General features: G+C 36.1%; 1 non-coding gene across 1 annotated transcript; it reads right to left on the bottom strand.

Moving 5' to 3' along the window:
* Positions 1 to 9,777: 9,777 nt before the first annotated feature.
* On the bottom strand, positions 9,778 to 9,884 carry LOC131163287 (small nucleolar RNA R71). Its single transcript, XR_009139055.1, has one exon. It is a non-coding gene; the product is annotated as a small nucleolar RNA R71 (small nucleolar RNA).
* Between the last annotated feature and the right edge of the window lie 829 nt (positions 9,885 to 10,713).

Here is a 10,713-nt window from a genome sequence, read left to right on the forward strand (position 1 = left end):
CTTCTCCCACAATCTTGATTCCCTTTTGCCATGAGCCCTTCAGTATGTGAACCCTCGTCACTGGCCTTCTTCCTTTGGTGGAACCCCAACAACGCATTCGTGATGTCTTCCAACTCCAGGGTTTCTTTTCCTTAAGTTTGTGTCGTAGCCAGGTTTTCATATATAGAAGACATCAGTGCCTTATTCTCTTCCTTGAACATCACATCGACGCGCTTCATATCGCTAATGATTTGATAAAAATTGTTGATGTGCTGAGAAAGGTCTGAACCCTCCACCATCATAAGCCCATAAATATTTTGCTTAAGATACAACTTGCTTGTAAGAGACTTGGACATGTACCAGCTTTCAAACTTCAACCATATCATCGCCAGAAATTCCTTATCCATGACATTGTACATAACATCATAGGCTAGAAAATGTAGGATCGTGGAAACCACCTTTACTTCAAGCTCCTCCAACTTGCCTTGTTTATGTCGTCCATCGTCTTTCCCTACAAAGCCTTCATCATCTCTTGTTGCACTAGTAGATCCTTCACCTTTCGTTGCCAAAGCCTAAAATTATCAGTTTTGTCGAACTTGTTCACATCGAACTTAATCGAAGAGACTCCAGCCATTGTCGAACCAATAGCTCTAATACCACTTGTTGATTCTAATTCCTATTCAAGTTGAATTCTTATTCAAGTTCAACTTGAATTCTAGTTCCCATTCAACTTGAACACATGCTGCAGAAGCACACAACCAATTATGAAAGAACCAACAACCACTAATGCAAACACTTGATAATGAAATATGTTGACCTTATAGGTCATGCCCAGTTTTGATAATGACAAATACTCATTATATCTAATGGGTTTTTGAGCTTATGTGCACGAACTCAAATTGACAAGATCATAATGCACATAGAGAAAGTGAAGATTGAAGACCCAATTTTTATATATGTAATGTATTTCATTTATGCAAAGGGTCTGTAATAATAAATAAGGCTTTGACTGTAACAATTGCATGCATCACCTGCATGATACGATAGGTAAGCTAAAAAAGAAAATGACCCTAGAAAAACCTTAGGGATTACCCCTTCGGTCGATCGACGCCAGATTTTTTCGGTGTCTTCAAAAAGACATAGAAATAATCCTAGGACACTCACACACTCACGTGTATTTGTTAGGCACTTGAATAGGGTGATTATTGGATGAAACATGACCAAAATGCATAAAATGTGCACCTTCAGTCTACTGACCTATGTAGTTCATTTTGGCCCTGGTTGACCGAACCTAGTCCGAGTCAATAGGTTGACCACATCACGGTTGACCAAGCTCTTGTAGTTCAAATGGTCCCGGTCGACCAAACCTCCCCGAAGTCAACATTTTGACTTCCTGGTTGACAGAGAGAAAATTGTATACCACCAACCTAGTCGACCGAGTTTCCCCATGTGGGAACCTAACGGTCTGGTCCACCGATCAGTTTAGTTCAAAATGACCTTAGTCGACTGAACCTTGGACATACTGAAAAATCGACTTGGACATACATGTTTGGTAGACTGAACTGGCAGTTCATTTTTGATCCGGTCGACCGAACCCCAAGAACTTCGGTCAATCAAACTTGTCCCAATCAATCGGTGCTCTCGGGTTGGACTAATTTTTTACCGTGGTTAACAATTTTTTAACGGGGTTAAAATAACTAAATGTCATTAAAACCTTTCTAATAATCCAAACCTTGTCCCTAATGGTTATAATTTCAGGGGATTCTATATATACCCTTTTGTTTGGGAAAATTAGTAAGTAGTTAGCAAACCCAATTAAAAATTCTCTCTCAAGCCAAAAATTTTCTACTACTCATTTTCTTACTCCAATCACTCACACTTGTCCTCTACTATTGCTTAAACTCTCTGTAAGTGGATTGAGTGTTTGTGTTGATAGGTTTGCTCTCCCATCTTTGTTTGATAGAATCGATTTTATTGAGAGCTAAACCTAAGTGTTCTTAGGGGACTTTGTTAATAAGTCTCTCCTAAGAAGACTTGTATTAAACTTCTGAGAATTGCACATTCGTTGCAATATCTTAGGTTGTTTGTATTTGTTTTTGGATTGCAAAAAATTTTCAAAACATTTTCAAATATCTTGGGCGATTTACCTTGACATACTTTTGAAAAGATATTTGTTAATGTGGTAAAATCTTTGTTGCAATATTCATTGATTTATATATCATTTGCTGAATATAAAGGTTAAACTCGTTTTGCAAACCAAACACATACATTACTTAAGCTTTATATGATTGAGAAAATCTAGTGATAGAAATATATGAAGTTAGACTGATATCTTTGTTTGAGCATTTAGATTGAACATCTTGTGATACAAAGATCATACTGGTTTGCACTCTCATGCACTGTTTACATTTATAGCAAATATTCAGTTGGGATTTAATATATTAAACCACATTGAGCTTACTTATTAAATCATACTGTGGTGTATGTGATTGTATGTAACTGGGTACACATATGCTTTACTTGAAAGCATAATCACTGTACCATTTCTTTGATTGTAAATACTGTTGTATTTACAGGCGTGGCCTGAAGAGGGAGACTAGCCTTTTGAAATAGTCCCGAATCGGCTTAGACCTAGTTAGGAAAGTTAGGTGCACCATCCTATTAAGGTGTAGGTTAAAGTTAGCCCTACAAATTAACCTAATTGTAAAGGTTGAGGTCAGCCCTGTGCTAATTGACCTGGTTGTAATCGGTGCCACTCCACCTATTAAGTGAGCCTTTAGTGGAATCATCGGGCTTGCAAACTAGAGGCGGGGACATAGGCACAGTTGACCAAACCCCGATAACATATCGTGTGCCTTGTCTATACTTCTACACTTTATATTTACCACATATGTATGTTATGGTGTGAATGATGCGCTTGATTTAAATTTCCGCACATTATATTATTGGCGCATTTGGAATTGCATAAAAAGACCCTAGGGTTGTATTATACGGGTATTTCATTTAACCTAGGAGATAAATTTTAAAATTCCAATTCACCCCCCCTCTTGGGAATACACCAATTCTAACAATTGGTATTAGAACATCATTGCACTAGACTTAAAATTTTTTTGCAAAAAGATCATAATGGCTCAATTTGCAAAAAGACTTAAAAGTCCTCCTATATTTTGTTGTGTCGATTACACCATATGGAAAATTAGAATGAGCGTTTTTATAAAATCAATGAAATGGAGGGCCTGGCAGGTGATTGTGAATGGAATTTGTATGCCTATAGAAAATGATATTAATTCGATGTATGCAAATTCATATGCCATGGACATGCTATATTATGCTTTAGATAGTGATATTCTTCATCAGATTATGGCATGCAATAGTGCATATGAGATCTGGGTTGAGCTAGAAAAGAGATATGGAGAGACCCAGGAAAGGGAAACCATCACTCTAGAGATGTCATGTTCAAATGATCAGGGAGTGGTAAGTGATAGGGATAATGCATCAACAGAACATGAGGTATATGATTCTCACTCTAGCTCGTTTGAGGATTCATGTGTTGAATGCTGTGTTGCCACATGTACTGAATCATCAGTTGAATACCATGATAATTCTATTGATGATGCATGTGATGATTCTTATGCTGAATGCTATTTTGTTTCATATGACGAATCATCTAATATTCCCTATGATAATACTGTTGAAATTGCATGCAACGATTCATATAATGACTATGACATATCTTATGATGAATCATGTATTGAATTGATAAATCAAAGCATGCCTTCGTATGAAAAGCTAGATAACACTTTATTGAAAATGAATAAATTTCTAGCAAAGTTATCTAAGCAGAAATCCATTTTGAAAAATGAGAACAAAAGCATGGTAAAACAATTAATAAAAATAAAAGATTATTATGCCATCTTAGAAAAGAGAAAGATTAAGAAGATATTGAAAATTATTTTCTTAGAAGAAGAAATTGATGATTATTCTAGGGCTTCACTCAAAATTAAAAATGAAAAGAATAATCATAATAAACCCTTAAGAGTTAAAAAGAAAAAAAATTTCAAGAAGGGTTCATCCTTTAAATCCAATAGTCTAGCCTCACTAAAGAAAAATATAATAAATAAGCACAATCTTTTACATATATTCAATACCTGCTTATTTTGAAAAACTATGTGGAATATATGGTTTAATTGCTTACTCCGAAGTGCCAGAGGCTTAGAAAAGGGAATGAAATGGATAATCGGCAAAGCAAACCCCGTTGGACCTAAGGAGAAATGGATTTAAATTAAAATTATCAAACTAGTTAATTCTTCCTTGGATCTTAGGATTAGGTTTAGGGGGTTGTGATGACTGTAGGTTTGGGGAGTGATTATTGCTTAAAATGAAAATCTTAGTATACTGATTAAACACTTAAATTGCATAATTAGGTGCTTTAATTCATGCATTGCGAATTATATTTTGTATTTAAATGCTTAATTACTCTCAATATTCAAACATTGTGTTCTACATGATGTGAAATATTATCTTTGAGATGAGCCTTTACTATTCAAAAGATGTCCTGATCAAATAATCCAAAGATGTGTGCCAGAAGAAGAGATGCATGCCATTCTTCATCATTGCCATTCCTCATCATATGGAGGACACTTTGGAGCAACACGTACAACAGCTAAGGTACTTCAAAGTGGCTTCTTTTGGCCTTCTATTTTTCGTGATAGTTACACTGTGGCGAAAATTTGTGTTCAGTGCCAACGTATGGGAAATATTTCAAGATGTCAGGAGCTACCATTGAAAAACATCTTAGAGTTTGAGTTGTTTGACGTGTGGGGAATAGATTTTATGGTTCCGTTCCCTCCTTCTTTTGGCTATGTTTATATCTTGTTAGCATTTGATTATGTGTCAAAGTGGGTGGAAGCAATTGCTACAACAACAAATGATGCAAAGGTAGTGCTCAAATTTCTGCATAAGAATATATTCACAAGATTCGGCACTCCACGATCTATTATTAGTGATGAAGGGACTCACTTTTGCAACAAGTTATTTGACAATCTTCTTTCTAAATATGGTGTGAAGCATAAGATAGCACTTGGCTACCATCCTCAAACGAATGGCCAAGCTGAAATATCAAATCAAGAAATCAAGAACATCCTTGAGAAGATGGTCAACTCTAATAGAAAGGATTGGGCAAAGAAACTTGATGATGCTTTGTGGGCATACCACACTGCTTTTAAAACATCTATCGGGATGTCCCCTTACTAATTAGTGTTTGGAAAAGCGTGCCATCTCCCAGTGAAATTGGAGCATAAAGCCTATTGAGTTGTAAAGAAACTTAATTTTGATTTGAAGGAAGTAGGGGAAAAATGATTTCTTCAATTGAATGAGATGGATGAGTTCAGGAATGATGTGTACGAAATGCAAAAATCTACAAAGAACAGACGAAGAAGTGGCATGACAAGCAGATTCTCAGGCGTGAGTTTGCTCCAGGACAACAAGTTCTACTTTTCAACTCACGATTAAAACTCTTCCCAGGTAAGTTAAGGTCAAGGTGGACATGTCCTTATACAATTGACAAAGTTTTCCCTTTTGGAGCAATAGACTTGAAGGACAAGACAGGGAACATATTCAGAGTGAATGGTCAGAAATTGAAACACTATTATGAAGAACAAGTGGAGAGGAACCGTGAGTTTGTTCCTCTTGGAGATCCTCATTGATAAAGGCTGAAATGTTTGGCTGGAGACGTTAAAACAAGCACTAATGAGAGGCAACCCAAAGAGTTTTTCTTTTGCTTATTTATTTTATATTTATTACTTTATTTATTTATCTATTCACCTTTGAATAATTTAGATTTTTTTTATATGCAGGTTTATTTGGCACGAGTACAGAGCTGAAAATTTAATTCCTCTACGGATTCACCAATAAGTCAGGGAAGTTTCTTTCTTTTCTTCAATCTTTCTCATTTTTGAATAACATTGAAAAAAAAAAAAAGTGTGAATATGGATGATTAGGCCATGCGTGACACTACTTATGCCCTTCATATACTTGCATATAACCTAGGAGTACACACTTGGGTCATTTATGTGTATTTTTTATTTATATGGCTAAACTAGGAATTGTAACTCATTGAAGGTTGATTGGTAGTTCAAATGTGTTAATTTGCTTATATAAACTCTTGTATCTGTATGGTATCTCTTGAGGCTAAAAAATACACATTCACGTGGCTTGTAGCACTTAGGGTTCCTTGTGAACACTGAGAGAGCGCCCGTGGCGACTTTGACACCTTGTGAGGTACTGTTGAGCCATTTATCGTTCTTTTAAGTTTTTGACGTCAACTCAGAGTTCATGAAACTCAACTTTCCTTATTTTTTCTAGATATTCTTTGTACACTAGTCTTGGTTTTTGAATTGTTAGCCTTGAGGTGACATCTAGTGGGGAGATAGAAACTTAGGTCTTGTAGCTTACTCAAGATGTGAAGGCTGAGTCACCCTTAGAAATAGACTTATTTCATGGACTCTTGTTCGAGCTTAATGCACATGGGTGGTATGAAAGCAATAAAAGAAGTGTTATGATTGTTCTAATTGACCATGAAAAGAAAGAAATTGAAAAATGAGGAGAAAAAAAAAAAAGAAATAGAAATACCCCAAAAGAGGTGAAAGATTAATACTTGCTCCACACAACTACAACAAAAGTTAGGGACACGACACAAGTTCTCCATATATGAAGACTCTTCACCTGCCTAATGCCTTAGATGTATTTACGCCTAGTTTGTGAATAAGTTGATCTAGGGTGGTCTCAGTTGGACATGGCAAGTAGGTGAGAAGATGTTAGGGTGAATGACCCGACACCTCCTAAATAGGTTGTATCCTTTTCAGACTAGTCCACTCTGTACATTTAGAGTTTGTTTCTTGCAGTATGTGGGATGTTTGATCATGACACTCCTCCTCACATACGATGAGGGAACCCATACTTTTTGAGTGTTTTTTAGGATATACCAGTTAGGCCTAGTCAAAGCGACAATTCTTTAGGTGTCCACGGATATCCTGAGTGTAACGAGTCACACACATTACAGATGCTTCGAGATTTCACCTATTTATACTCGAATTTATATGGTTACATTAACTCTGAATTGTGCTCGCTGGTAAATTTTACTTGAGTTTACTGTTCTTAATGGCTATATAATGATGAGACTTGCATGAATGACTTACTTCGAAGTTGCGTGTAGCATGTATGAATGAGCTTCTGTGTAATTTGGTGATATTCGTGTATGTGAAGTGGTATGGTTGTGTTGCATGTGCGTTTATTCATTGAAATTGGTATAACATCACCCTGAATTGCATTCACGTTATTTGCTAGGGACTAGCAAAATTTTAGTTGGGGGGGTGTGATTACGCGCTTAAATTGCATAATTAGGTGCTTTAATTCATGCATTGCGAGTTATATTTTGTATTTAAATGCCTAATTACTCTCAATATTCTAACATTGTGTTCTATTTATAATATTTGAATTTTATTGAGTAATTTATGAAATTTTGGTATTTTTTATTGTAGGGTAACTATCGAAAGCTAAAAACCGATGACACTTTTTAATCTGTGCATAACTCTCTTATCCAACCTACGATTTAGATGATTCAATTGCCATAGAAAGACAAGAAAATGCTCTACAATTTTCATGTTTTGCATTTTGCGAAATACTGGATGCATCAAGATCGAAATCAAATGTGAAGTTAGCATATGCCGTTTTATGGAGTATTTCAAAAATTCTTCGTAATCTTGGCGTAACTTTCTCATCCGAGCTCTGATCGAGATGATTCAAAATTTTTGGGAAATTTGAAAAAGAGCTCTACACCTTTTGTGTTTTAAGCTTTGAGAGTTACGGGCTGTACGAGGGTCGAAAGCGGGCTTAAAGGAGGAGGGCAGTTCGTGTACCTTTGAAAAAATAAAAAAGAAAAAAAAATAAAAAAATGAAAAAAATGAGATGTGATCCAGCCATGCAGCCGGGTCATCTTAGCAGGGTGAGGCGCTGGGTACAAAGAAAAGGAAAGAAAGAAAGACAAAGAGAAAAAGAAAGAAAGAAAAGAAAGGAAAGAAAAATGAAGTTGGAAAAGTCAAATAGGAAAGGAACCATAGGGTTTCTAGGGGGGAGTTATGTACAAGAAGAGAAAAGGGGGCAGCAAGCGCTGGACAGGGAATGTGAATAGGGGGAGGCAGCACCAAAATTTGAAAAAAAAAAGGGAGAATTTTTTCTCGATATTTTCTTCTAACAATTGCGCGATTGAAGTTCAACAAACATAGCAGCAAGGAAGGAGTTGGCGGCACGCAAAAAATTAAAATCTTTTCGAGAACCGGAAGCAGCAAACAATGGCGGTGCTGCGAGTGTTGATTTCTCCCATATGCTCCAAATAGAAGAAAATATGGTGAAATCTGTTATGTTGAATTTAATTTTCAGAATGAACTAAATTTTTGTATTCTAGGAAAACGATGTAGTCAGTTTCGAACTATGCTTGCTCTTTGATGCTAATCTAAAGAAGTTTTCATTAATGTTTGTTTGAGTTATTCTGTGTCTAATGCTTTTAATTAACTGGTCATTAATTAAAAGATTTTAGTCTTGCGATTTGCTACTGAAAGGGGGGGATTATAGGATAAATCTTGGATAATTCAGCGTAGGTAAATATAAAAATCGAAAGATTTGTATGAACCTACGTAGCATTAAAAATTGAGGGTCTTATTGTGTTCTTGCGTTATTAATTTGCATACTCTTATGTTAAATAATAAACAAAAATATGCTCTGATTGACTATCGAAAGAGGCTTTTGGAAAAATTGGCGATTTGCTAACAAACAGAAAAAATGAAATCGAATTAGCAAAATGAGTAAAGCATAGTGAGAAACTAGGTGAAATCGGTTTCCTAGAAGTTTTCACCATCATTAATTTGATAAGCGGCATCTAGTTTTAAATTCTCTTGAATAGTTTATTTAAAGTAGCTTTGTTTAAAATTTGCAGTCTAAAATTATTAATTTTTCTAAATAAAAACAAGGTTATTATAAATTCGGTACTTGGTAAAAATTAAGACATCAATCCCTGAGGACGATACTCTACACATCATTATATTATAAAACTACGATACTGCACACTTGCAGTTTGCACTGGTCAAGTTTTTGGCACCGTTGCTGGAGATTGAAGTTTTCTTACTTCTACCAATATCGATACAAAGTAATCTTGGTTTTAATTTAGAATTTTATTTTTATATTTTTATTTATTTATTTTCTTTTTATTTTTATTTTATTTTATTTTATTTTTCTGTATTTTTGGTGTGTTTTTTATGTTGAATGCACAGTGCCAAAACACATGACATTATTCCTTTTGATCCGGAGATTGAAAGAACGCTCAGAGAACTAAGGAAAAAGAGGGTATTAACCATGGAGAACGGACAAGATAACATGCAACCATGCGCCTTGAAGGATTATGTATGGCTAGTTGTGAATGACAACTATTCGGGTATCAGTCGCCAACCCATTAATGCCAACAATTTTGAGCTCAAACTCGCATTAATTAGCATGGTGCGGCAGGCCCAATTCAGTGGATCGCCACTTGATGATCCCAATATCCATCTAGCGATGTTTTTGGAGATTTGTGATACTGTGAAGATCAATGGTGCTACTGAAGACACCACTAGACTGAGATTATTCCCTTTCTCTTTGAGGGACAAAGCAAGAGGTTGGCTACAGTCACTATAACCTGGGAGTATCACTAGTTGGCAGGACATGGCAGAAAAATTTCTGGCTAAATTCTTTCCACCTGCAAAAACAGCTCAACTCAGGAGTGAGATTGGTCAATTCAAGTAACATGATTTTGAATCACTTTATGAAGCATGGGAAAGGTCTAAAGATTTGATTCAACCCTGCCCACAACATGGATTACCGGATTGGTTGCAGATTCAGATGTTCTATAATTGGTTGAATGGGCAAACACGGACTTTAGTTGATGCTGCATCTAGGGGAACTTTGATGTCAAAGACACCTGAGGGTGCTACTTCTCTTTTGGAAGAAATGACCTAAAATAACTATCAATGGCCAACTGAAAGAACTATGGCTAAGAAAGTTGCCGTAATTCATGAATTGGAGCCGTTTGCTACACTTTCAGCTCAAGTTGCTTCTCTATCTCATCAGATTTCGACTTTGACAACCCAAAGGATCCCACAAGGTGCAGAATATGTGGCAGCTACAAGTAGGAAAGATCTGAGCAATGAAGTGAGTCATGAACAGGTTCAATACATCAACAATCAGAACTACAACTATAGGGGTAATCCAGTGCCACAATATTACCATCCAGGGCTTCGAAATCATGAGAATTTGTCTTATGGAAATACAAGGAATGTGCTACAATCTCCTCCACGACTTGATAGTCAACAAAGTGAGAAGAAGATGTCACTTGAGGATGCCATGATATCATTTTTTGAAGAGACAAAAGCAAGGTCTAAAAAGACTGATTCACGGTTGGACAACATCGAGACTCATTGCAATAATATGGGAGCCACTATGAATAATCTTGAAATGCAAATTGGGTAACTGGCCATGACTATAAATTCCCAACAAAGAGGAACTTTTCCTAGCAACACAGAAGTGAATCCTAAGGAACAGTGCAAAGCCATCACACTTATGAGTGGAAGAGAAATTGAGAAGTCACCAGAAAAGGAAACCATGTCCACACCTACAACTGAAAATAATGGCTGAAGCAAGAATAAAGGG

This window comes from Malania oleifera, chromosome 8 (assembly GCF_029873635.1).
Source record: "Malania oleifera isolate guangnan ecotype guangnan chromosome 8, ASM2987363v1, whole genome shotgun sequence".
NCBI lineage: Eukaryota > Viridiplantae > Streptophyta > Magnoliopsida > Santalales > Ximeniaceae > Malania > Malania oleifera.